This window comes from Seriola lalandi, unplaced genomic scaffold, assembly GCF_002814215.2.
Source record: "Seriola lalandi dorsalis isolate HSWRI2012SDOR001 ecotype SW California unplaced genomic scaffold, Sedor1 jcf7180002054748, whole genome shotgun sequence".
Classification (NCBI taxonomy): Eukaryota; Metazoa; Chordata; class Actinopteri; order Carangiformes; family Carangidae; genus Seriola; species Seriola lalandi.
Window position 1 is genome coordinate 3,841,498 of NW_019525301.1, and position 23,056 is coordinate 3,864,553.

The 23,056-nt window shown below is 39.8% G+C and overlaps 1 protein-coding gene across 2 annotated transcripts in view; it reads right to left on the reverse strand.

Annotated features, from left to right (window-relative positions):
- The window catches only part of plxnb1b (plexin b1b), a 93,536-nt gene extending 76,243 nt beyond the window's left edge, over positions 1–17,293 (reverse strand). The window contains exon 1 of one of the 2 annotated variants that reach the window (XM_023424722.2): positions 16,889–17,293. The gene's annotated coding sequence lies outside the window, so the exon portion shown is untranslated. The remainder of the gene's footprint in view (positions 1–16,888) is intronic. The other variant, XM_087178855.1, reaches the window with a different exon arrangement.
- Between the last annotated feature and the right edge of the window lie 5,763 nt (positions 17,294–23,056).

Genomic DNA, 23,056 nt, shown 5'->3' on the forward strand with positions numbered 1-23,056 from the left:
TATTGTGAGCACAGCAGTCCACTGTGCATCTCCACCGGCCCTGGGCCACAATCCCTGCAGGTCCCAGGACTGGGGCAGTGTTGACATCTAAATGGATGGAATGTTAATGGCTGACAGACTGGTGACTGACAGTCCTCCAGCAAAGCACAGAAGAAAAACCAAGAAAAGGGCATAAGTGGAAAAAAAAAAAGCTAAAACGAGCAAAACTTTTGGAATAAATAAATAGATACACATAAAGAATAAAATAAATCTATTCAAATTAAATGGATTTCCATCAGTTTGTGTTGCTAACATAGTGGTCTACACATGAAAAAACAAACTTGAACTAGGCTTGAACTACGATCTGTTAAGTTTTTCTTGTTCGGTGTCGCCTATGTTAAATCAAAAACACACAATGCATTTTAAAACAGACTAATGTTTCACAGTCATTTCTACATTATTGTTAATTTGACAAATGTGCAGTATTAACATAATTTCTTTGTTAGTAAGTGGTAATACAAACAAAGGTCATGTTGATTTACAGTATAAAGAGTTGTTTGTGTGGGTGACTGGTTTGCATAATCGAATTGACCCAATATTCACACTAATGCTAATGAATCTGAGCGTCCCATTTGCATGACAAATACGATCCGTCTACACTGGTGCAGATTCTTTTGTACAAGGTCACCTTCACACTGAAAGAACTGTATATTTTACTAAAGCCAAAAGAGATTCAAACTTTAAAGATTTCATACCTCCATATTTAAGCCAAAAATCTTGGCTTAAAAAAGTTGTAGCAACAGTGAAAATTAAGCGTTCCTCAAAAAACAGCGTGATAATACCAAATGGTATTATGGTAGTCCATCATTATGCCTCGATTTTAATAACTGCAATCACATTTCTTTAGGAAGTGAAGTGAGTTTAAAGTAGTGGTGCACAATTCAATTCAAAATCAATTCTCTATTCAAAAATGATGGTAATAGGTAATTTAGTATATGACGCTTTATATCTTATTTATATATGATGGTCAGAGGTGTAGTGCTATTTGTTTAAGAACACCGTTCATTTGCAGCTCGTTGCTAAGGTTATGTAACCACTGTTTCTACGGTGACAAGTTTACATAGATCAGTGGGTTAGGGTCACATGATCAGATGTTAGACTGACTTTATGAAAAGTTTGATCATGTTGAGAATATGACGCAGCATCAGACAAATATCCAGCTGAGTAGCAATAGATGATACCATGGATGTAGCAGGTTGTATTAGCGTAGCATTAGGCAGAAGGTGAATGAATACTAGTTTGTGTTTTGAATGAGTCATTTATTTACTGACTTGTGTCGAGCAAATGAAGCCACATTGGAAACATCCATTCAGAGGAGACGCTGCAGGGCAGGCAGAGGTCAAGCTAAGCTAACAGGCTAGGCTATGAAAACGTAGCTAAGCTAGCTTTCATTTCCAGCAGCACTGTGGAAGCAGCACAAGCTGTCCAAGTGTAACAGACTGACTCCGTCATGTTTCTGAGTGAATGATGAATGAAAGGATGTTTTCTGTCTTTTCATCTTCACTAATTAACTATTTAATTCACTGAGCAGCTCAGAGGCTACCGGCAGCTACCGGCATCTATTAAGGTGGAATGATTTCTTGCATGTTACTCAATCCATGATTGACATTTGGAAATCAATCAATACACCTTCAAAGTCAATTTGACAGCTTAGAACATTTTATTTGTTTTTATTAGCTCTCTACATGACATACACTTCAGTGATGATTGGATCTTTAAGCTCTTAAAAACATATATAAAGCTGCAGATAACATGGGTCTGATCGAGTTGCTTCTTTCCCTCGAGGTTATAAAATCTGAAATGTGTCCAAATGCTGCTTCACTGAAGATGAGGCAGGTTGAATTACTTTTTCCATTGCTCACACTGAACTTTCTTCTTGCTCTCGCCACAGAGGAGTATCTGGGTGGAAACCAACACGGTGCTATCTCTCAGACTAACAAGCTAAACTCATGTCAGGAAAAAATGTAAACCAGCGCTGTTACAGGACTGAAAAAAATGAATTGTATATTTGGAATTTATTTATTGATTCTGAATCGCAATTCTTTTGTGAATTGATTTTTTGCACGTCTCTAGTTTACAACAGTTTGGTGTAAACCAGCTCTCATGGAACAACTACAAATGTCAATAATGAACTGCTGTCTGAGTTGCATGACCTTGGAAGGCGAACAACACACCAGCACACTCACAAACCCCCTCTGGGTGCTCCATAACTGGAGAAACAGAGCCCTGGTTCATTTGCCAGATTAAAGCTACTGAGGTGGAGCGGGTGGAAAAGATTATTCCTGGTGACCAACAAAAAAACCCTTAAGCTCCCCATTAATAACAATGAAGAGAGTGTTATTTATGAGAGCTACCTCGCAGCTCATTGGTACACACAAGTCTAGTATGTTGTAAGCTCAGCGATTACATTACAACTTTTACACCAACATGAACCTAGCACTATCTATATGCAGACACACACATGCTGTGAATTTTTCACAGTGTGGTTCTGGTTTTATGCTCCAGGATTACAGTTCACTAAGTGAGGAATGGAACCGCAATTTTCAGATCAGCTTAAGAAATGTCTAAATCAAAGCCTAGAAAATCCAAGGGCAATAGTGCAGAGGCTGTATACTGCGACACTGTGTCCAGCAGCTCAGCTTATCAGCAAGCAGCAAATGGTGTGAGCTCACACACATATACACCATGTACAGATGAAGACACAGATTCATTCGAGTCTGAGTACCTCTGTGCTATTAGATGTTTCAGTGGGGAGAAAAAAAGCCTTGCTGAGCAAGTGTTGTGTCAATGCAAGGACAACAGAGCCTTGTGACCCCTGACCGCTGTGGAAGAATGAATAAGGCTACGTCCACACTATTACATTTTTGTTTTAAAACCCATCCCTTTTGCTACATTTCCTCCTCCCATCCACACGAAAACTGAAACTTTTGGAGACTCTGCTGGACCTGTTTTAGGTTGAAAACTCAGGTTGTGTTGAATCTGGACGGGTAAAAACAGAGACCTTTGGAAGCGATAATGTAGACACCCATTGTCGCTGTCTGATTGGGTCTCATCAGCCTCTACTACCAGTAGTGAAAACAACATGGATAATGAAATACAAGCGTTACTGACCTTGTTCTCTTTGCTAGCAGCTGTTGTTCAGTTAATTCTGTATTTTAATGCTACAACTGACAACTGTCTTCCTCATCCATAGTATTTTTTGCAACCAACTAACTGCAGAGTAGACAATCTACTTCCTGTTTACACAGGCTCACACGTGCCCAGTGTATGTGAATGGTCAGGTATGAATGTGTTTTCAGGTGTGATAGTCTGGACAGAGATTGTTTCTGATACAGAGCTAAAACGCTCGTCTGGACCGAGATAGTTTTCGTTTGGAAAAGCTGCTTGAAAATAAAAACATTGTAATGTGGATGTAGCCTAAGTGTCACGGTGACTGGCACCTTCTAAATGGTTGTTAAATGTTTTGTGGGCAGCTTGTAAAAAGCAACATGTCTACTCTGTTCATGAGGTAACCTGTAGCTCCTGCAGCCATTATTTTTTAAAGGCAAACTCAAGCCCTATCTTTTTAGTTTGGCTTTTAATTGAATTTTATTTATCTATCTTTCTATTTATTTATATATTTTAATACCTTTTAATACCCTACTTTAATACCTTACTTTTGTTTCTGGTTATTTATTTCTACTTTTATTTCTGGTTTTACTCACTTCCAAACATCTCATCTCCTTTAGCATTTTATTATTTTATCTTTACTATTTTGTCTTCACTTTTATTGGATTTTTGGATGTGAAGCTGCTTTTCTCCATTTTCCAGAGCTTTCAACAGCATCTCATGGTCTTCAGTTGACAAAGTACTCTCTGGTGCCTTGTGATGGGTATGTGCAATTTTTTCTGAATGAAAACTGTTGACTAAAATAATTGATGATTGAAATGACTGCAGTGATAAATAAATCAATGGGAAAAATGCAGGGCTAAAGGCTATTAACTCTCATTCTGTTTTCTTTAACTACCAAGTTAGTTGTTTCCTATAACTAAAGGATCACATGACCCGCGATGGGTTGGGAATTTATGACCACAGCTTATGAGACCATTTCAAAGGGCACAGCTTCTTTTCAGGTAGGAACGGTGATCTTCAGCATGCAGCCTTGCATACCTACACCTAGGTAAGGTAGTTTCCAGGGAACATTGTTCTGTACGTGTGGAGTCCACCAGCAGCTGGAAAAGGTCCTGAACTTTTAACATGCCCATCCAACATTTGTCTTTAGTTTTTTGCCATAGCAAACACCTCCCCACCCCCACCCCTTTTCCCAGGACAGAGGGTCCCACACCCCAGGGTGTTTAAGGGGAGTTATGGGGAGGGGGTGAGTCGATTTAGGGGGAGCTGTCCTGAGAAAAAGGGCGTTTCTGGGGAAACTGGGGGCTTACTGTTCTCTAAGAGCTTTCATTGTTGCCACATAGCAACAGTGCACTGTCGGTATTTCAGAGCACTGCTTTTCACGCTTGTCTGCATGCCATGAAAAGCCACACACACTCGCACAAAGTGAGAAAAAAAAGCCTGGTTAGTGTCACCACAACAGATGCTTCTTGTATTGTTGCGTCTTCAGTCAAAAGCCAAAGCTAGCTGCCTGACGTCATGTAGATGATATTGAATTTCAAGCGCGCTTGCAAATCCATTCATTTCAGATCGTGAGCCAGAATGAATGGCCACCAGTCTGACTCCAGCCATGCACTGCAAACAAGAGGAGGAGGTTTCACACCAATTACCACTCCCTAATTCTGCCCATAAATCTTCAAGTTTCAAAATTCACGTTTCCACACACACTGCTCGACTTTCGGGGCAACTTCACAAAGTTTATGTTCAAAGGAGATGTTTGGATGCCAAAGCCTGGATGCTCAAGGTTATCTTCCAGATGGTGGACACTCCCTCCTCAACCAAACCCACTCACCTGTCCTTCCTCTGAGGAAACAGAAGAGGAGTCTGCAGTCAACACCAGCTGTTTTCCAACTGACAGACAGGGGAGGAGACACTCTCACATCTTCCTCTCCCTCTCCCCTTCTCTCCTTGAGGTACACCTCACATCTCTAACCTCCACTTTTTTCCTCACAATCCGCCTCTCTTGTAGGCTGGTGTTTTCAGCCTCCTCTTCAACAAAAGAAACAAAGGAGGCTGGGCCACTTTCCCTCTACCCCTCTGCAGAGATAAGCAGAAGGGGGGGTTACAAGACCTACAGACCACCCCTTTCAAAGCGGCAAAGACCGAGCACAGCATAAGAGTCTGCGTGAACTGCAGCAGCTTGGACGAGCACATGCAGGTCGGTGCGAAAGTGTCCCTCACTTGAACTACTTTGGAGTGTTTCGGTTCACTTCGTTTTTCGATAATCTTGTTTCATCTCATGGTTTAAGCCCGTTTTTGCCAGATCATGAGAAATCTTTCATTTTCAACTGCCCCCTGTTTGTAACAAAGACCTGGACATCTGTATTTGTTCAACAAGTGTTCTCTTTTATAAGATATTGGTTTTCCTGGAAGATACAGATGCAGTGGTACAGTAGCTGGTCTCTCTTGTATTTTTTGTGGTCACTGCCAGCAACACCTGGAAGTAGGACCTTAAACGTGTGTTAAATATCACCTCCTGGGCAGTGATCTAGTTCCAGGAACTCATCATCAAAGTGGGTGGACACAGACAGCAGTGGAAACAAAAGCAGACTCTGTGACAATGGCCACGTTATGTTACGTGTTGTTAAGTTCCTAGGGTGGAAACCGACTGTTTGACTGCATGGCAGAGCAGCACAGTGGAAAATGGCAGCATGTGAAAAGCTGCCAGTATTATGGCCCCACCCCACAAAAACATCCTCACTCCAAGGTCTAAAACTCCAGCTCGTTCTCACAGCTTTACAAGTTCATGAACACACCACTCGCATATATGTTTCATCCACCTTTAACTTTTGGAAAACTGATCCAGTATGTGTAAAGAACCGCAAATGTGAAAGCATGTGAACTGCATTCTATCTCTAACTCTCTAACTCAAATTTTATATTACTGGCACTTCATACCCAGGTCAACTCACACCCCTGTGAGAAACTTTGCACTTATCTGACAGATGATGTCAACAATGAAACAAGCAATGCTGATCACGGATTCAGGATTATCCTTTGCTGAAGGGAAAACAGTCCTGCAACTTCACAAGCGCCACGCAGTAAGATTACAATAAATACACTTGTTTGATACAAATATGCAAGTAAACACTTAAGTGTTTGATGATACAAATATGGAAGCGTGTGGGGGGCGACATTAAAATGATAAACTTGAAAATGAAAACAAAGTCGCACCCCGCTGTGCAGCAGACAATATTCAAATGTCAATTCAAATTAGAAAATGAAAATGCAATGTAAACAGTGCAACCTTATTTTCCATTTTAGTGAGCAATATTCAAGTCATACTAAACTGAAAATGTTTTCTAACAATTTCTAAGAAATTCCCAATTACACAACTTAGCATAGGGAAATGGAGACGTGTCCATGCAGCCACGCTCGCACATCTATGGTCTATGGGGAGTATGTCTCGCCTAGACATACATACCCAAAATAGATCAAGAATAGCTCCACAACCATCAGGTCCATTTGCAAGAGCTTGGTCACTATGGATAGGTAAGACCTCAGAGAATGTATTCCATGTGTCAGTAACATTGTAACTGTTACTATAGCTGAGTAAATTGTGATAAATCAAAGGAAAAATTTAAAAAAAATGTCCTCGCCTACAATTTATTTTAAATTAAGACAGTGGATAACAACCATGATAACTGTGGTCCCATGCACTGGGATGCCACTGATTTCATTCAGCAACTTCATGACTACAACTGTAACAATGTATGTAGAAATACCACAAAGCACACAAATTCTACAAAGGTTTTAGTAGGGATGGGGCCAGGCAGACTCTCCATTTGGACACTTGGAAAGCCAACGTACCCAAAGTGTGCCAAAGGGTTTTATTACCTCTAGAAATGCAATCAGCTAAAAAAATGATTTCCAGTACAGGAGGCTATTTGCACACAATACAACCCTTAGCCACTTAATTTACCCTGTTCATCCATTGTGTGTAAAAAAAACCCAAAACCACTAAATTGTATAATTTTGTCTCCATTTTGCCTCTGAATCTCTTCCAGGGCATCCTAATTGCTACATTATGTTGATTCTACATCGTAAACATTGTAAAAGTGAAAAATAAACATTAAGCATACTATATACAAAGTTTAAAATACAATAAAAGTTGAATCGGCTGTGCGTCAAGTGTAAAATCCCAATCTTTGGTGATTTTGTCAGTAAATCATCGTCAGGCCTAAATTACACTTGGCTGTTGTCGGTGTGTGTGCTCTCTGTAAGCCTACAGAGGGAAGAAGCTCCACTCTGTAACACTGCTGTAACACCACAGATGAACTGTGTTTCTTTAGTTCATACAAACAGAGTGAAACGTCTTCTAGAGTGCATGTGTGGAATGTGTCTGCGTACGCACACCCCTGATTGTAACCCCAACTGTTGGTCAGCACAAACTACTCCTGTGTAGCAGTAACTATGTTTAGTTTATAGCTAGAATTTAAGAGTAAAATTAAAAGCAGGGTTGTGGTGACTGAAAACTAGGAGCTTAAAACAACTTCACCCTCACATTCTCTTACAGTATTAGACCTCATGAGTGAATGGGGGATGACAGCAACAGAAACTGAGATGAAATGCTATAATTGTCCTTTTTGTGTAACAACTTTGGGTTGAGTATTGAACCTGGATGGATTAACTGCTCATAGACCCATGTTTCAAAATCAGCAAAATAGTGATAGAACCAAATTCTTGGTCAGATTCTTACTACTTTTTCTCTTCTGATGTCCTCTCATTCACTCCATAATTTCTGCAACTTTGTACCACTGAATATTATATGACTGTCTAAACAAGACTAAACATTGGTGGGCGATTCATCTAATTTTATTATAATAATGTTTTATTTTTAGGGTTTTGGCTTCCAAAGATTGTGAAAGGATAATTCATATAAAACTTGTTTATTATTGTGCCACATCACTCATACAAAAACCACCCCCCATCCACTTCTTGGTTATGTCCGGTTGCATACGTAGGAGTGCGTCCCTGTCTGGCTGCTAAAAACAACACAGACATGACGCTTTTCCTTTTGAAATCAGTTTTTTTATTTTATATTTTTTATTTTTACTATCAACAAGCTGCTGCCAGGGTTGATGTGTTGTACTGCTTGCACACTAGGCTTTCTAAAATGTTACATAAAAAAACGCTTTGTGAAAGTATGATTAGGATGACTGGGTGTCTGTCACGGAAAATATTGGTTTGAGTATCTATCAATCTAGTTAGTTAACTTTTTTTGTTTTTTCCGTTGAATTGTATTTAAAGTTCAAGAAAGTTGACTGTTAAAAAGTAAACTTTTTTTTAAAGTTCAATAAATACGTAGTGTTTCCAAAGTCAATGAGTAATAGTGTGCTAGCCGTTAGCTAAATGATAACTTGACAAACGGCTTATGTGGCTATCGGCTAATCGCTAATAATTAAATGGCTAACGTTAACATGTGCTGCCAGGTAAAATAATAAACATATAATAATCAAAATAATTCCAAGTGGCACTTTTGCTTTTTTCAGTTTAAACTAGAACAGGTTGGTAAGGTCCTAAAGCAGCAGCACTTGCCATGTTAATGTAGTTTTATGCTGGCGACACCAGCCAGCTCAGTGTTGTGGACGTCAACTAGCGTTCATGTGCTCAGCTGCTAGTGAGGGGGAGGGGCTGTGTGCCAGCCTGTCTGCAGTGGTGCTGTATGAAGTTGTGTGTCAGACGGCACTGTTGGTATCGATGCTGTTGCAAATGAGTATCTAATCCGATGCTAATTTTTAGTACCGATTAGTATCTAAGTATCGATTTTTTTGACAACCCTGATGAGTAATAGTGTTAAAGATTCATGATCTCAATATTGATCAAAATAATGCATTTAAAAGGTTTTGCCTTTTGAGAAAAAAGTACAAAATTAGAGTTTCCAGTCAAAAAAAACCACAAGAACCTTATCTGATCTTGCCTGCATTGTTCTGTGTTTATAATTAGACTTCATTAGCATAAGATTTAGATTAAACCACGCTGGCAGTGCAGATGATTAAAGTCTGAGTTAAGGAATTCATGTCTTCAAGTGAAGGGTAAGGACAAAAACCAACAGTATGTGCATGTTTGTGTGTGTTCAGCACTCCCTCCACCCTCAACTGCCCCAGCTGGAGTCTCGTCTTCTCATTGCGAGTGCAATGACAAAGCCCTTCTCATCCGTGTCACCTTATCTCGCCAGCCGGGCCTCTTTCTCTGAGGGCCTTCTATAAACGTCTGCTTCAGCTCCACAGAAAGATGGGAACTGATACGGGACCCTGGGTATGCATGAATGCAGGTGCAAGGGAATACTGAGAGAATGAGAGCTGCAGAAAGTGTTGAACGAGAAGCAATGAAATGTGGAAAGGGGGGGGAAGGATGAAATTGCTTCAGTTTTGCAAGAGAGGGCAATATAAGAGGGGGATCTGAGTTATGACAGAAAACTTTCTGTTTGCAGAAAGTTAGCACTAAATCATGTTAAATCCCTGCTGGTAGATTAAGCTAGTGCTTTACTTTCCGCATCCACGAGTACACGAGAGTGTGTGAGGTTCAGTGTGAAACATTATCAGAGGGTGTATGTTAGGCTCTGTGCGGTGGTCCATGTTCCCTCCAATTTGTTGTTTCCACGCCTGTCTGTGAAGCTATTACTACAGAGGTACCAACTGTGCATGCGCTACTCAAAATGGACTTGAAAGAAGTATAAGAGTATAACAACTACGCCTTCATGGTGTCCACAGCTGTCCTTGAGCATGTCCATAAACGAGTATAATTGAGGCCTTAGAGTGGCAAACTGACAGGAGCTGCTGGTTTTGACCAAAAACCATGTGAGCCAGAGTTAAATTCTCCCCTTACGTTCTATGCACTCAGGAATGTCCTTTTGACTTTTAATCACAGAACTAGATAGTTTCTAACACATTTGCTCATTTTGTTGAATTGATGTTCAAACCAAGAAAGTTCCAAGTCCAGCCAAGCTTTGAAAGTGCTCCAACTGTCACTCACCTAAAGCCCAAATTGTAGTTTCAGCATGTCTGCTGTCGGCATCCACATCCATGGAGTACATTCAGCCCATTTTCTATGCATACAATACACCAGATTTTTATTTCTTGAATGCTGGAAGCAACTCCTCTACTCCATTCATATTCCGTTCAATGTTTGACACACAAATCCTGCAAGCATCATGTATGTCAGTAATATTAGAGAGTAAAAGAGCCCTTGTGTGGTTCCCAGTCAGTCTAGTTCAAGCTAAGGAGGCAGACTGTGCTTGGGTAAACAATCACATCACGTGTGCTCCCACTTCAACACTGACCTTAGTCAAACACACCAGCTTCATTCATAAGGGAACAATTGTAGAGCACACATATACTCACCATGAGCTGCATGTGGTGGAAGCATGCAGCAGCAGCGTACCATGATGAGTTAATAATTCACACTCTTACAGAGTACTTCATTCGCAGCTTCAAAGGGATTTTAACACAAGCTATTTTACATTGTGCATTGTGCATGTATCTGGGTCCCCATTTACATATCTGAATAGTGAACAGGCTACCAGTCTAATGAAATCCTCTGGGAATCCTGAGGAGCGTTATCACTGCTCTAGTTATCGAAGAAAAGTCAGACATCAGAACATGTCAAGCCTTGGAACAGAGAATGAAACCACCAATTTGATGCATTACAACATCTTCTAGTGATGTCACTATACCAGAATTATGACTTTGACATGATACCAGACCATACTGAGCCTGTTCTCATTCATTGTCCTTTTTAAATCACCTGAAAACGACAACTGGCTTTGATGTAACCATACAGGCCTCTACACACATAAGACTAGACGCATATAACTCCGTATTCTGCTTTTGTATTTGTTTACCAGAGCTCATCATTGACTCTTTAAAGGATGAAGGGATGTTTGCCACATTAATAATTTAGCTAAAAAGATAAAGCCAAATTGAACAGTTGTAATTATCTTTATTGTTTCGTCAGGAAAGTTCACACAAATAATATATATCACACTGGTCTGACTTATATTAGACGGTATGGGCATGATGTCATTGTGCTATCTATTACATTTGTTACCCTATTACTCTTTGAACAGGTCAGCATGTATGTCAGCAAGATGCTTATTTGGCTCCTTTTGGTCTGCATGGGTTTAAAATGTCTTTTACAGATGGGCTGTGTGGTGTCAGTGGGCTTGCTCTGACTATGGAAGTTGAAATTTCCCTCAAGGAATTTCCTCCAAAGAGTGTCTGTTTATTCCCAACAGCAGGAGCGTGTCAGGGGACGGCACCATATTTAATGGCTGTTCAAACAGGTGAATATTGTTTCTTTTGCATCCAAGCACGTCAAGTTTGTTAAAAAAGGTTTCCTAGATTAACGTTACATCCCGATCAGAGATAGGCGAGTTCATGAGGGCAAGTGAAAGAGAGCAGACATCACCTGATTATTACAGGCAGGTAAAAAGTAGACCTGAGACCTTGAATAAGTTATTAAGTTTATGTATTTCAGATATTGTTAGGTAAAAAAACAACAACACCACAAAAAAGACCAAAAAAACATGTAACAGCAAAAAAAGAAACATTTACAAAACATCGTCATTTGTTGTGGACATTGGGGCACCATTTGTGTTCACTGTAAAAATAATCAGAATTTTGGAAGAATAACAAAAGAATAAAGAAAATACAATTTCAAAAGCTAAAAATTTTCTCATTCAGTTGAAAAACTTGTGCACAAATTAAAAAAATTCCACAGACACCAACAGTGAATTTTAAAATTTCATGACATTGTGAAAAATGCACAACGCAACATCTCCCAAATTTTTTACAGTTTATCAATGTCTTTTTTTAAATGCCTTAGGATTCATTAGAACCCCTAAAATGCTGTTCGTAAAAAGTGTTTGCTAGAGCCAGTTGAAGGCTTAATAAATGTGCGTTTGTGTGGACATGATTGGTATGGTACCACCTCCACCTCATTTTAAGCCAGGACAAACCTTGACTTGGTCATATTGAGAGTTTGATAATATCTCTATTAATTGTTCAACCCTAGTGGATGGCCAGCAAGAGCACAGAGCGCTGCACACTAACACTGCTCCACTGTCACGCATCCATGCAACTCAGGAAATACTTATTAAAACGCAGTTATTCTAGAAGTATTGGTATTAATAGAATGGTGGATAGTACCGTTTTGACAGCAGGGTATTGTGATACCTTCCTAGCATGAGTTTACCGTGCAACACTAACATTTCCAAATAATCCTCCCACTACACCGTCAGTGTCCAGGCACTTTGAGATTTACAAACTGTAGTGCCCTCAGATGAGGCTATATTTAATGTCTGCTATCTAGAGGTGTCTCAAAATGTGGCAGTGGTATGTTGCAGGAGGGGTATCAGATTCCAGACCCATCTATTATCCCTCTGCCCTGGATTTATACCACCAGTATATTGTCTCTAACCTTGGTGCATCTGCTGGCTCACAGGGCCCCATTAAACAGCCACTTTGATAAGGTTACTGACATAATGCTCAGTGACATAATTAAATTGAGTATTTAATCTGGCCATGGGAGTGGAATAGACCTAGACCCCTGCCGGGCAAGCCGAACATTCAAATGTCGAGTGTCTGCTGCCCTTCCAAATTACTTGTACTTTGATCCCTTTTGGAGTAATCGTCCACTTCAAAGGGGAAGATAAAAGACCGGTTGGACACAATGTCCAACACATAGACTTCCTGTCAGCTGACTTCACCTGCTTGTTTCTGGTCCATAATAATCAAGAAAGAAAATGGACTGATTTGAGAATTCAAAGATACTGACGTATAAATGCTGGGGTGTGCTTTTAAGTGAATTAAATTAATTTCTACAAGGTGACATCAGACCTTGTCTAAAGGCAAACATATTTATAGCAGTTACAAAGGTCCGTACTTGAAGGAAGGGCAAAAAAAAAAAGGAATGACTCATTCATAAGCTGATCATTTTCAAACTGTTTCTCCCTGAAGGCAGAGAAGGTATTGCAATCGGTGGTACACTCAAAAGGCAACAGAAGTATTTGAGTGACGTGTAGAAAAAGCGGGTTTGAGATACTTTCTGTATTTTGATGCCTCAACACACCTGACCAGCTGCTGCCCTGCAGTTCTGGTGTCAGAAAGGTGTGTTGGAAGAGAGTTTGAGGCTACGCCCCACACCACTACGTTTCTCTTTTGTTACGTTTCCCTTTCCCGTCCCCACGACTCCAGAGTTCTTGAGCCCTGAAAACGGAGTCTTTTGGAAACTCTGCTGACCCTGTTTTAGTTTGAAGACCTTGTGGTCAGTCCTTTGGAAACGATGATGTAGACACAGGCAGTCGCTCCCTGATTGGGCCTTGACTACCAGTGGTGAAAACAACATGGATAATGAATTACAAGTGTTACTGACCTTGTTGTCATTGCTAGCAGCTGTTGTTCAGTTCAATTCTGTATTTTAATTCTACAACTGTCTTTGCTGTTCCTTGTTCAGAGTATTTTTTGCAACTAATCATCTGCAGAGAAGACAATCTGCTTCCTGTCTACACTGGCTCACACATGCCCAGTGTACCTAATTACTCATTAATGCGTTTTCAGGTGTGATAGTCTGCAGGGAGATGGTTTCTGATACAGATCTAAAGCGGTCGTCTGGACAGAGATCGTTTTCATTTGGAGGAGTACGTTTATCACAAAGAAAGGCAATTCAAAGTGCCATCATGCTTCATTTTATGCATTATACATCAGAACTGCATGTTGGAGGGTGGTTGCATAGCTTTGCAATCCCCCTCCCCAAACACCTTTTCAACATCAGATATTAGGGGCAGTAGTGTCCAACAATCTCTGCAACTTTCCTAAACTGACAATTTGACATTCACATCCACTTAATGCTGTTATTGGCCACATCTACTTTAAGCTTACACTCTTTATACAACTGTTTCTCACATTTTTCACGAGTGCAACACAATGAATGTCTGTTGAATTTGACAATGTGCACTGTTATCCCCATATCTAAACAAAATCAAGTCTTCTCTCTCTCCATGACAGCCAGCTTTTCAAATTCCAGAACAATTATTATCATTTTCAATTGCCAACGAGGTCAGACAACATGTCTTACAATGTTCTGTTCACGCACAACCTGACCCTTACTATTCTCTATATCACAAGTGACGTGCAATTTTCAGATACTCTCATGCCATCACCAGCCAATCACAGATCATCAAACCCTTGGTCTCTCCCCCTCTTCATTACCACACTGACAGCAACAAATGTCACAGCTGATGTTAAACAACAGAAGTCACGCGAGCGTTTCCTTATCTCACATTCACACTTTGGCAGAAAATACCGGCTGAATACGTCAGCATAGAAGACATTTGTTAGTCTAAAAGCAGGGCAGTGATGAAAGGTTTTGATACCACATGCTCCCTGCAGTCCCTCCAGCTGCCACACACAGAAAACAAGAGCAATCATCACCCAGGCCCTCCCTTTTTGACGTTTAGCACCTCGACTATAACAGAATTTGTAAGGGTTAATCTTGTTCATTGCAGAAGGACTTAATCATGTCTGCTGTCACAGGTCCTCTGGCTGAATTGTTAGTTTAGTGAAATAAGTAATTCCTGTTATGCAAGAAATCTGTTCAGTTCGATGCTGAGAAATCAAAAAAAAATTGAAGCCTTTTCACCTTTTAAAGTCTTCCCCTAAAAATGTACCTTATCCACTACAACTGTATGATTTCACTGATAGAAACAAACAACTGGCCCTGAAATTCAACTTCGTGTTATGAATTTCCTTGAAATGCAAGTTCAGCAGGTTTTCTATACTGAAATGACTGAAACAGCAGTCAAGTCTTTAAAAGCCAGACATGCAAACCAGGGGTCAAAGGTCAATTTACAAGTCCAGACCGCTCTGGGTCCTGATGTCTGACTTTATCCAGGCACAGGAACAAGAACATGCTGGCTACTGGTTGTGCTCATAAAGAGTCATTCACTTCAGGGGCAACACAAACATGTGCTCCACTCAAGCCTCAAAGGCTCCACTTAAACATGCTTTCTAATTGCATACACTCATAATCTGACATTAGGAGGCAATGTACTGCTTTATTTAAACTTGTCACACTTGTTCAGTTTCTAGAAGCTGCAGCTTATCTTCATTTAAGGATTTGAAAACAAGGGATCATTTGATGAGTCCACCACAAAATGAACCATGTTACATTGCTCCAAAGGACCTACTTTAGAGAAGCTTACCACTGATGTCTAAGATAACTTCATCACCAAAATGTGTGATGGAAATTTGTTTCCACAAAAGTGCAGACAACCAAGTGAGTGAATCCAAAATAAATAAGCAATCATCATCATCATCATCATCATCTGAGGGGATATTCCATCTCATTTCCTGGCTTATACTAAGCCATCAATTATGTTATGAGGCAATAGGAGCAGATGGCCATGGGTGGTGAAGAAGGCACTACAATTACACTGTGAGAGAAGACTAGCACCCATGGGACACAAAATCACAAAAGGTGAACTTACTCTCAGCAGGGTTTCAACCAGAAAATAACATGAAGACCTGCATTTGACCTTTGACCTTTGACCTTACAAAAGAACAATTATCAGCCACAGCATTATTCTCACCTGACGATTTCTCATGCTTATATTAACTACCTTTATTTGCAGGTCATGCAGCTGAATAAATAAGAGAGCTTCATTTTCTAAGGGAACAAATTTAAGTAAGGCTTGACTGGAATAAAGTGCACACAGTATTTATCACATAGTTTTGGACTGCAAGTGATATTCTGAGTCATAGTGTGCAGCAAAATACACAGGTATGATTCCTTGAACAGAATATCAATGAAAAAATCCAAGAAAAGACCAATTGTGTTTTTGTTAAGTACAGCAAAATACAAATACCTAAGGAAATAGAATGCAGGACGTGTGTCTGAGTTGGTTGGCTTTTCTGGTAAATTCAGCAACACACGTGATACAGAAATAAGAACATACATTGATTTAAAACTAGATTTTTAGACCTGAATGACCTGTTCAACAGCAGAATCCACATTCACCTACAGAATACACCGCAATGAGTGTTAACAGTGACTGATTCTGACTACTTAAGTGTAAAATGCAACTTGTTTTGAAATAAATGATAGCGAAACTGCAAAGCTGGAAATATCCTCGAGTCAAACTGGCTTTAGTTTTCCAGGGACATGACCGCAGGGTGAGTTAACGTTAGCTGCTTTCTAAACTGTGTAAGTTCAGCAACACTATGAACTCTTGTATATTTCATTTTCCCACTTTGCATTTTAAACTCCGTAAAAACGGGGGTCACACCAGGAACTAAATAATTACCATTAGTAGACAGCTAGTGCCTCGGATAGACAACGCCTAGAGATATAAATGGATAAGTTAGCTAACTCAAATGAAGCACACCGTACCAGTTACAGCGTGTTAGTGAGCTAACTTGGATTGAGCTAATGTAGCCAGTTTTATTCAAGCGTTGAACAATTTCCAATAAACTAAAGCAGAAAATTGGATGAAAACAATGTGAAAATAAACCATAAATATGTATATAGTAAAAAGTTGTTCCGATAACGTTACAGCTTCTGCCGTTCACAAGACGGGGGCTGGTTCATTTAGAGGGGAACAAGTGGGAAAACAAACCCGGTTTTCACTTAAATGAAATAAATAGGGACACGGGTGGGTTGTCGAGTAGAGGCGGACTACAACAGACTACAGTGCCACTCACCTTGCCTACGGTGCAACTCTTCACTCAGTCGCTCAAACCGCTGCTTTTACTCCTCCTTACAGCGAAGCAAACAACTTTCCACTGGTTTTATTTAGCGTGTACACTCTGTGCGCAGCCGGTGCCTGTGTACGCAGACAAATCAGCCGAGAAGATAACGTTATTCCTCGAGGGGACGGAGATCACAGATTCCAGTGTCGGTCACTCCACACTTACGGAATTACCTCTCAGGCATCAAACTTTAACTAGTTCACACACCTTGGTGAAAAAAAATCAGTGCCGTTATTCCATGCAGTAAAAAAAGTAATGCTTGGTTTGGTTTCTTCCCTCTGCCTGGTTTCATTCAGGAGGGATCTTCTCTCACATGTAGCCGGTAAGTAGTGGTGGGAACGGTTTACTGCTGCGCTCAGCGCCCAGCTCTTCACAGGCGTAGGGGGTTTGACAAAGGGGGGAAATATAATGCTGCTTTCATGTACTCCTCGTATTTTTCTAAAACCACACTCGAAAATATAATTGGCGTGTAGTACCCTCTATTTGCAGAGCTTGTGGCGCCCAATTTGGTTGTAAAATAAAAATAAAAGTAAATGAACAGACCAGTGAAAACAAAACCTGCAGAGAAACTATGTAATACAAATTGAAGGAAAAGATTTAACACAAGACATTTTGCCAGCCTCCCACCAGAACATAGCAATATATATATATTAGTATGCATATGACTATATATGAGACCTGGGCTCATCACACGCTGTTAATTTTGGTAATGTTGTTAACGTGTGGGGTACTATTCTTTAAGTCCAATATTTCTCCTAGTACCTGAAGCCAGCATTACTGATGGGGAAATGACTGGTGAGGGTCAGACCCCTTCTGGCCTAGTGGAGACATGCAGCCCATACATCTGTTGAGATTTCATCACCAAACTTTGTCACTTCATAGACCTCCATTTAAATTAAAAGGCTTCCAGTTTTATACAAAATAGCCTAATTTAACTGCAATAATTTCCATTCAGAGAGTCAGTCTTTGTCAAAGTCTTGGTATTCAAATGAAGGGGCATAAGCCGCGATAAAAATAGATTAATTTAAGTTTTAATTCTTCTTAACATCTTATCAAATTAAGCTGGGATTGCAGCACCCCACTTTAAAGACAACTCGTTTTGAGTCCCCAAGCCTTTCATATTATATACTCCAGTCACCTGATACATAAATGAATAGACTGTGATTTCCTTGCTATTTTAAGACAAGTAGGAGTCTTCAACTATCATGAAGCATGAAACAAGAACTGATACAGCATTAAGCTGGTATGACTGGAACTGAAGCTCTAGATACTTCCTATGCGCAAGTATGTTGTTCAGAGCCCAGACATCATGCACTTTTTGGCAGACAACATATCATGCTCTGAGACAACACACCACCACACAGAAATCACAAAACCTGCTATACACACTGCCCTTGTCCCTCCTCCACCCTCTTAATTCTCCTGTAATGAGGATTGAAGCTAGAGAAGCCACACTCGCTTCAAAGATCACTCAGCTATGTCAGCCTATTATTTGGAAATAAAATTCACTAAATGATCAGAACATGAAGTGATTCCTTTGCCTTTTTTAACCACTTGAGTGCCCTAAATTTCTTTGCAGTTCTTTTTTTTCAAGGCAGGTCACCCAACTGAAATTTAATCCAGGAGAATTGTACTTGTTCTTTTCTTCTGAACTGTCTGGAGATGGTGTTGCAGCATGAACCTGCTGAACACCAGCGCTCAACTAGGTGGATTACAGGGAAAGAGGAGAAAGAGGGGGGAGTGAGAGACCGGGAACAATAATAATGATAATGAGAATAATAATAAAATGAGTAATGATGATGATGATGATGATGAAGAGTCTTGATCAGTAGTGACAGTTCCAGAGTCAGAGATGTCTGCAGAGAGAGGACAGAGGAAAAGCACAAACTATGGGAGAGAGAAGACCCAGAGTTAATGACATGCAGTAGTGTGATATAAATGCATGGGGAGAAGAAGAAGGGTGCTTAGTGCATCATGGGAGTTCCCCCTATCAGTCTTGGCCTATAGCAGCATAACTACGGGATGGTTCAGGGCTCTTTTTAAGCCTGATCTTAAATGTAGAGAGGAAGTCTGCCTGGATTTAGATTTTCTAAACTTTCTATTTCTAATTTTCTACTATTCTAAATTTACGGGGAGCAGCAGATGCAGAGAAGCTAATATGGTAGAAATATGATCTGTTTTCCGAGTTCCTGACAGTTCCCGCCCCTACAGCTTTTCAGATCAACTGGAGGCAGAGGTTTTGGGACATCCTGATCATAACAAATCACAGTAGTCCAACTGTGTGGAACTCCATGACTAACTTTTGTGTGCATGGAAACCATTGTTAAATGACTGGAATCAATCTGATAAATATGACTTAAACCAGCCTGGTATGATTCCTTTAATCCCAATGACATGCTTCAGTCTCTGTAATAAAATCTTCTTGCAGCACTGAGATCTAATGGGACAAGATGAGTCCACTGTCTGAGGCCATGAGAAGACACACAGCTTCCACCAGTGCTGTGTCTGTGCTGTGATGGACTCTAAATCCTGATTGAAAATCTGAAACAAACAATTCCTGTGCAAATAATCAAATACAGTGGAAACTTCTTATAGTGGTCATCTCTGTCCGGGTCAAACTGATCACTATAAGGGGCAGAGGTGGACAAAGTCCACAGCTCCATTACTCCAGTCACAGTACAGATCCTTCTGGTCATATATTTCTATTCAGTCAGATTTTAACTTGAGTTAAAGTTCTGGAGTACTTGATTTAAAAAAATATTGAAGTGTTCAAAAGCATTTTTTTATGTCAACACATTGTTGTGTTGTTCCACATTTACAGAACCTAAAGACTCTGAAACAACTGACTGACTGACTGACTGACTGACTGACTGACTGACTGACAGAATGACTGACTGTAGAACCTGTAGAATAAAAAGACTGTAAGATATGATACAGGCTGTATCATGTGAGACTGTAGACATGGACATAAAAACACAACTGAATGAACAAAAGGAGCCACTGTCATTTTCATGATTCTATATTTTTGTAGTCAGTGATGAAGTGTGGTCGTGGTAAACACAGCAAACATTTCAACCTAAATGAATATGTCTTCAAACCTTCAAACACAGACCTCAGATCAGAGCATGGTCTCTCTCATGGCCTCATCTTTATCTAACGTCTCCATGGTTAGGACACTGACAGGTTCAAACATGTATGACAGTGGAGGAGTTGACTGTGATTGGGTTTTCTCCTGTGATGAACACAGTGTATGGTCTGTCACATTTTCAAAATAAAAGAACTTCATAGAAATGTAGTGAGTAGTGTAGTGGAGAGTCAAAAGTACAATATCGGTCTTTAAGTGTAGGGGAGGAAAAGTTAAGCTTCTAGAAGTAAGTTTCTAAAAACATAATAATACTCAAGTAAAGTGCAGATACTGGAAGAATATACTTGAATACAGTAGCCTACTCAAGTAAATCTACTTTGTTACTCTCCCCCCTTGATAAGTGGTTTCCACTGTAATTGGTTTGTAACAGCTTTGTCAAAGGTTTTGAAAAGGGTGATATGATATGTCTGTATTTGGGTAAAGCATCAAGATCAAGAGTAGGCTTTTTAATTAGAGGTTTAATTGCTCAAACTTAAATACAACAGAGTGGTGACAAATTGGAAAATACACTATTGTGTAGAATTTTAACCTACAATAAACATAACATATGGGTAAAAAGATTTTCTGAAGTTGATAGTACCATCACACCCAGGCATTCTGAGGGCACACTGTGTTGCTGTTGTGTTTGCGTGTATGTCTCGGAGCATAGGCCTGTATTCATAGCAGGGTGACAGAGAAATGAGTTGGAAAGTGGAAAAGCAGAGTGTGAATGAGCACGCCTGTCTGTCAGCAGCAACATACTGCATTCAGGTCCCTGAGAAAAACACTGAGCCATTCATCCTCAAAGTTCGTACACACACACACACACACACACACACACAGCTCTTGGTTACTCTGACCAACTTGTCTTTAGAGAGGAGCTGGGCGGGCTGGAGTGGGGGATGGAGGGTGGGGAGGCAAGCTTGTAGGCGACGGATGGTTGGGGGAGGTGTAGGTCCACTTTCCTAGTATGTTCATTATCATATACCCACACAGTGACACATTGTTCAGTCTCTGCTTAAATGTGCTTTAATACATAACTGAAGGGAATAAAAATACAGATGTACACCAAAAACCTTACTGTCACTTCTCCTCCATACTGAAGGTCCATGGAGTACATTTTAGGGAAGAACTTTCAAGCAATGAGCTGCTTTAAACTTATATTTGAAGCTTAGCATTGTTATCCATGGCTGAATGATTCGAGAAATGTGTCAGGGGTATTTATTTTGCCAAAGCTTTTGTCAGGGGATTTCTAGCAGCACCACTGAGAAAAGAGTGCGAGAGAACTGCCTGCAGCACAGTGGAAGGTATTACTAGATTTAGTGCCAGCTGAGCAGTTTATGTATTCATTAGGGGTGTAAGCCCGAATAGGCTGGGGGCCACGCTGCTTTGCATGCAGTACCAGTGGTGCTGGGAACCCTGTTGTAATCTCTCTGATTTTTATCTATTTATTACTTTTCTGCTAGTGAAAGTAAAACTGCAACTTACACTGTAAAACGTGTTTGAGTGAAATTTCCAGGGCTGGTATTGGAATTGGCAGAAATGTCAGACACCAAAAATGACACATGTCCACCAGCGGGTGGCGCTATAATCATGGAATGAGAATTTTGGCCCCTCATTATTACATTGCACAACGCACATTCAAAAACCTTACATCAATGTGATCCCTGAATTTAGCCGAATCTGGTGATATAGGCCACGTTTCCACCACTACTTTTTTCATTTTTGTGGACGCAACATCTCAGTAACGCCTTCACGGAACTTCCTCCGATTTGGCACAAACATTCACTAGGACTCAAGGATGAACTGATTAGATTTTGGTGGTCAAAGTTCCAGGGTCAAAGTCAGTGTGACCTCACAAAACCCTTTTTAGCCTTTAACTCAAGACTTCACACAGCAATTATGACAAATTTCAAACAAATGTTTAATATTTTATCTGATTCTGGATAAACAGAGTGATGGAGGTATACAACCACGAGGAGGTATTTCTAGTTTCTTCAAAAAATCATGAATGAATGCAATCTGCACAAAACTTTGCACATTTAATTGAGAGACACTCATTATCAAACGTTACTAGAAGAATTTGGATAATACAAAAAATGCACGAGTTGTAATGGAACAACTTCCTGTATGTAGCAGTCAATAATAATAATAATAATAATAATATTGAAAAACTTTATTTGTATAGCACCTTTCAATAAATATAGCACAAAACGCTATACAACAAAGAAATTACAATGCACCAAGTGCTTCACATGAACAGACATAAAATGAACATAATAACATGTTAAAACAATTAATTAAAGATGGAATGATAATAACATAATTAATTAAAAATACATTAAAGCTGATTACATAGAATGCATAAAATCAACTAAAAACATATTCTTTAAATGAAAAACTTTTCTTTGTACACCCTTCTATTAAATCTTCTAATTAAAAGCACTACAGAACCTCTTTTCCCGATGGACACAAATGCACCACATGTTTTGATTACACTGGAGTCAACCTCTCTCATCTGCCTCAGAACATTTTCCCTACAGGTGTTATCTCAGTGGGTTATATCTGTGCCACTTTTGATGTAAATGGAAAAATGAGACACTCGTTTTTTCAGTTTTTGATAATAACACTCTTGCTAACACTTGAATTCATGGTTGGGTTGTGGATGTGTACACACACAGCAGTTTCTATGTAATAAGGTAAATATTTATATTTCTGCTACCAATCAAATAAAAGTATAGGCATGATTATTGGCCAATTGTAACTGTTGTACCCGATTTCATATGTTTACAGACACAGGACTGGGCATAACCAGGGAGAAAACAGAAAAGCAGTAGATGGAAACAAATGAGGTTTTATTTAAAACTATGACACTAAATTAGAAATGTATCTTCACAAAAACCAGGACAATTCATGTCCCAGGAAAGAATATACGTTTTCCAGGACAGTTGCTCAAAAAAGAAAACAATCCATTTGTATTTGTATTTGTAGTTAGG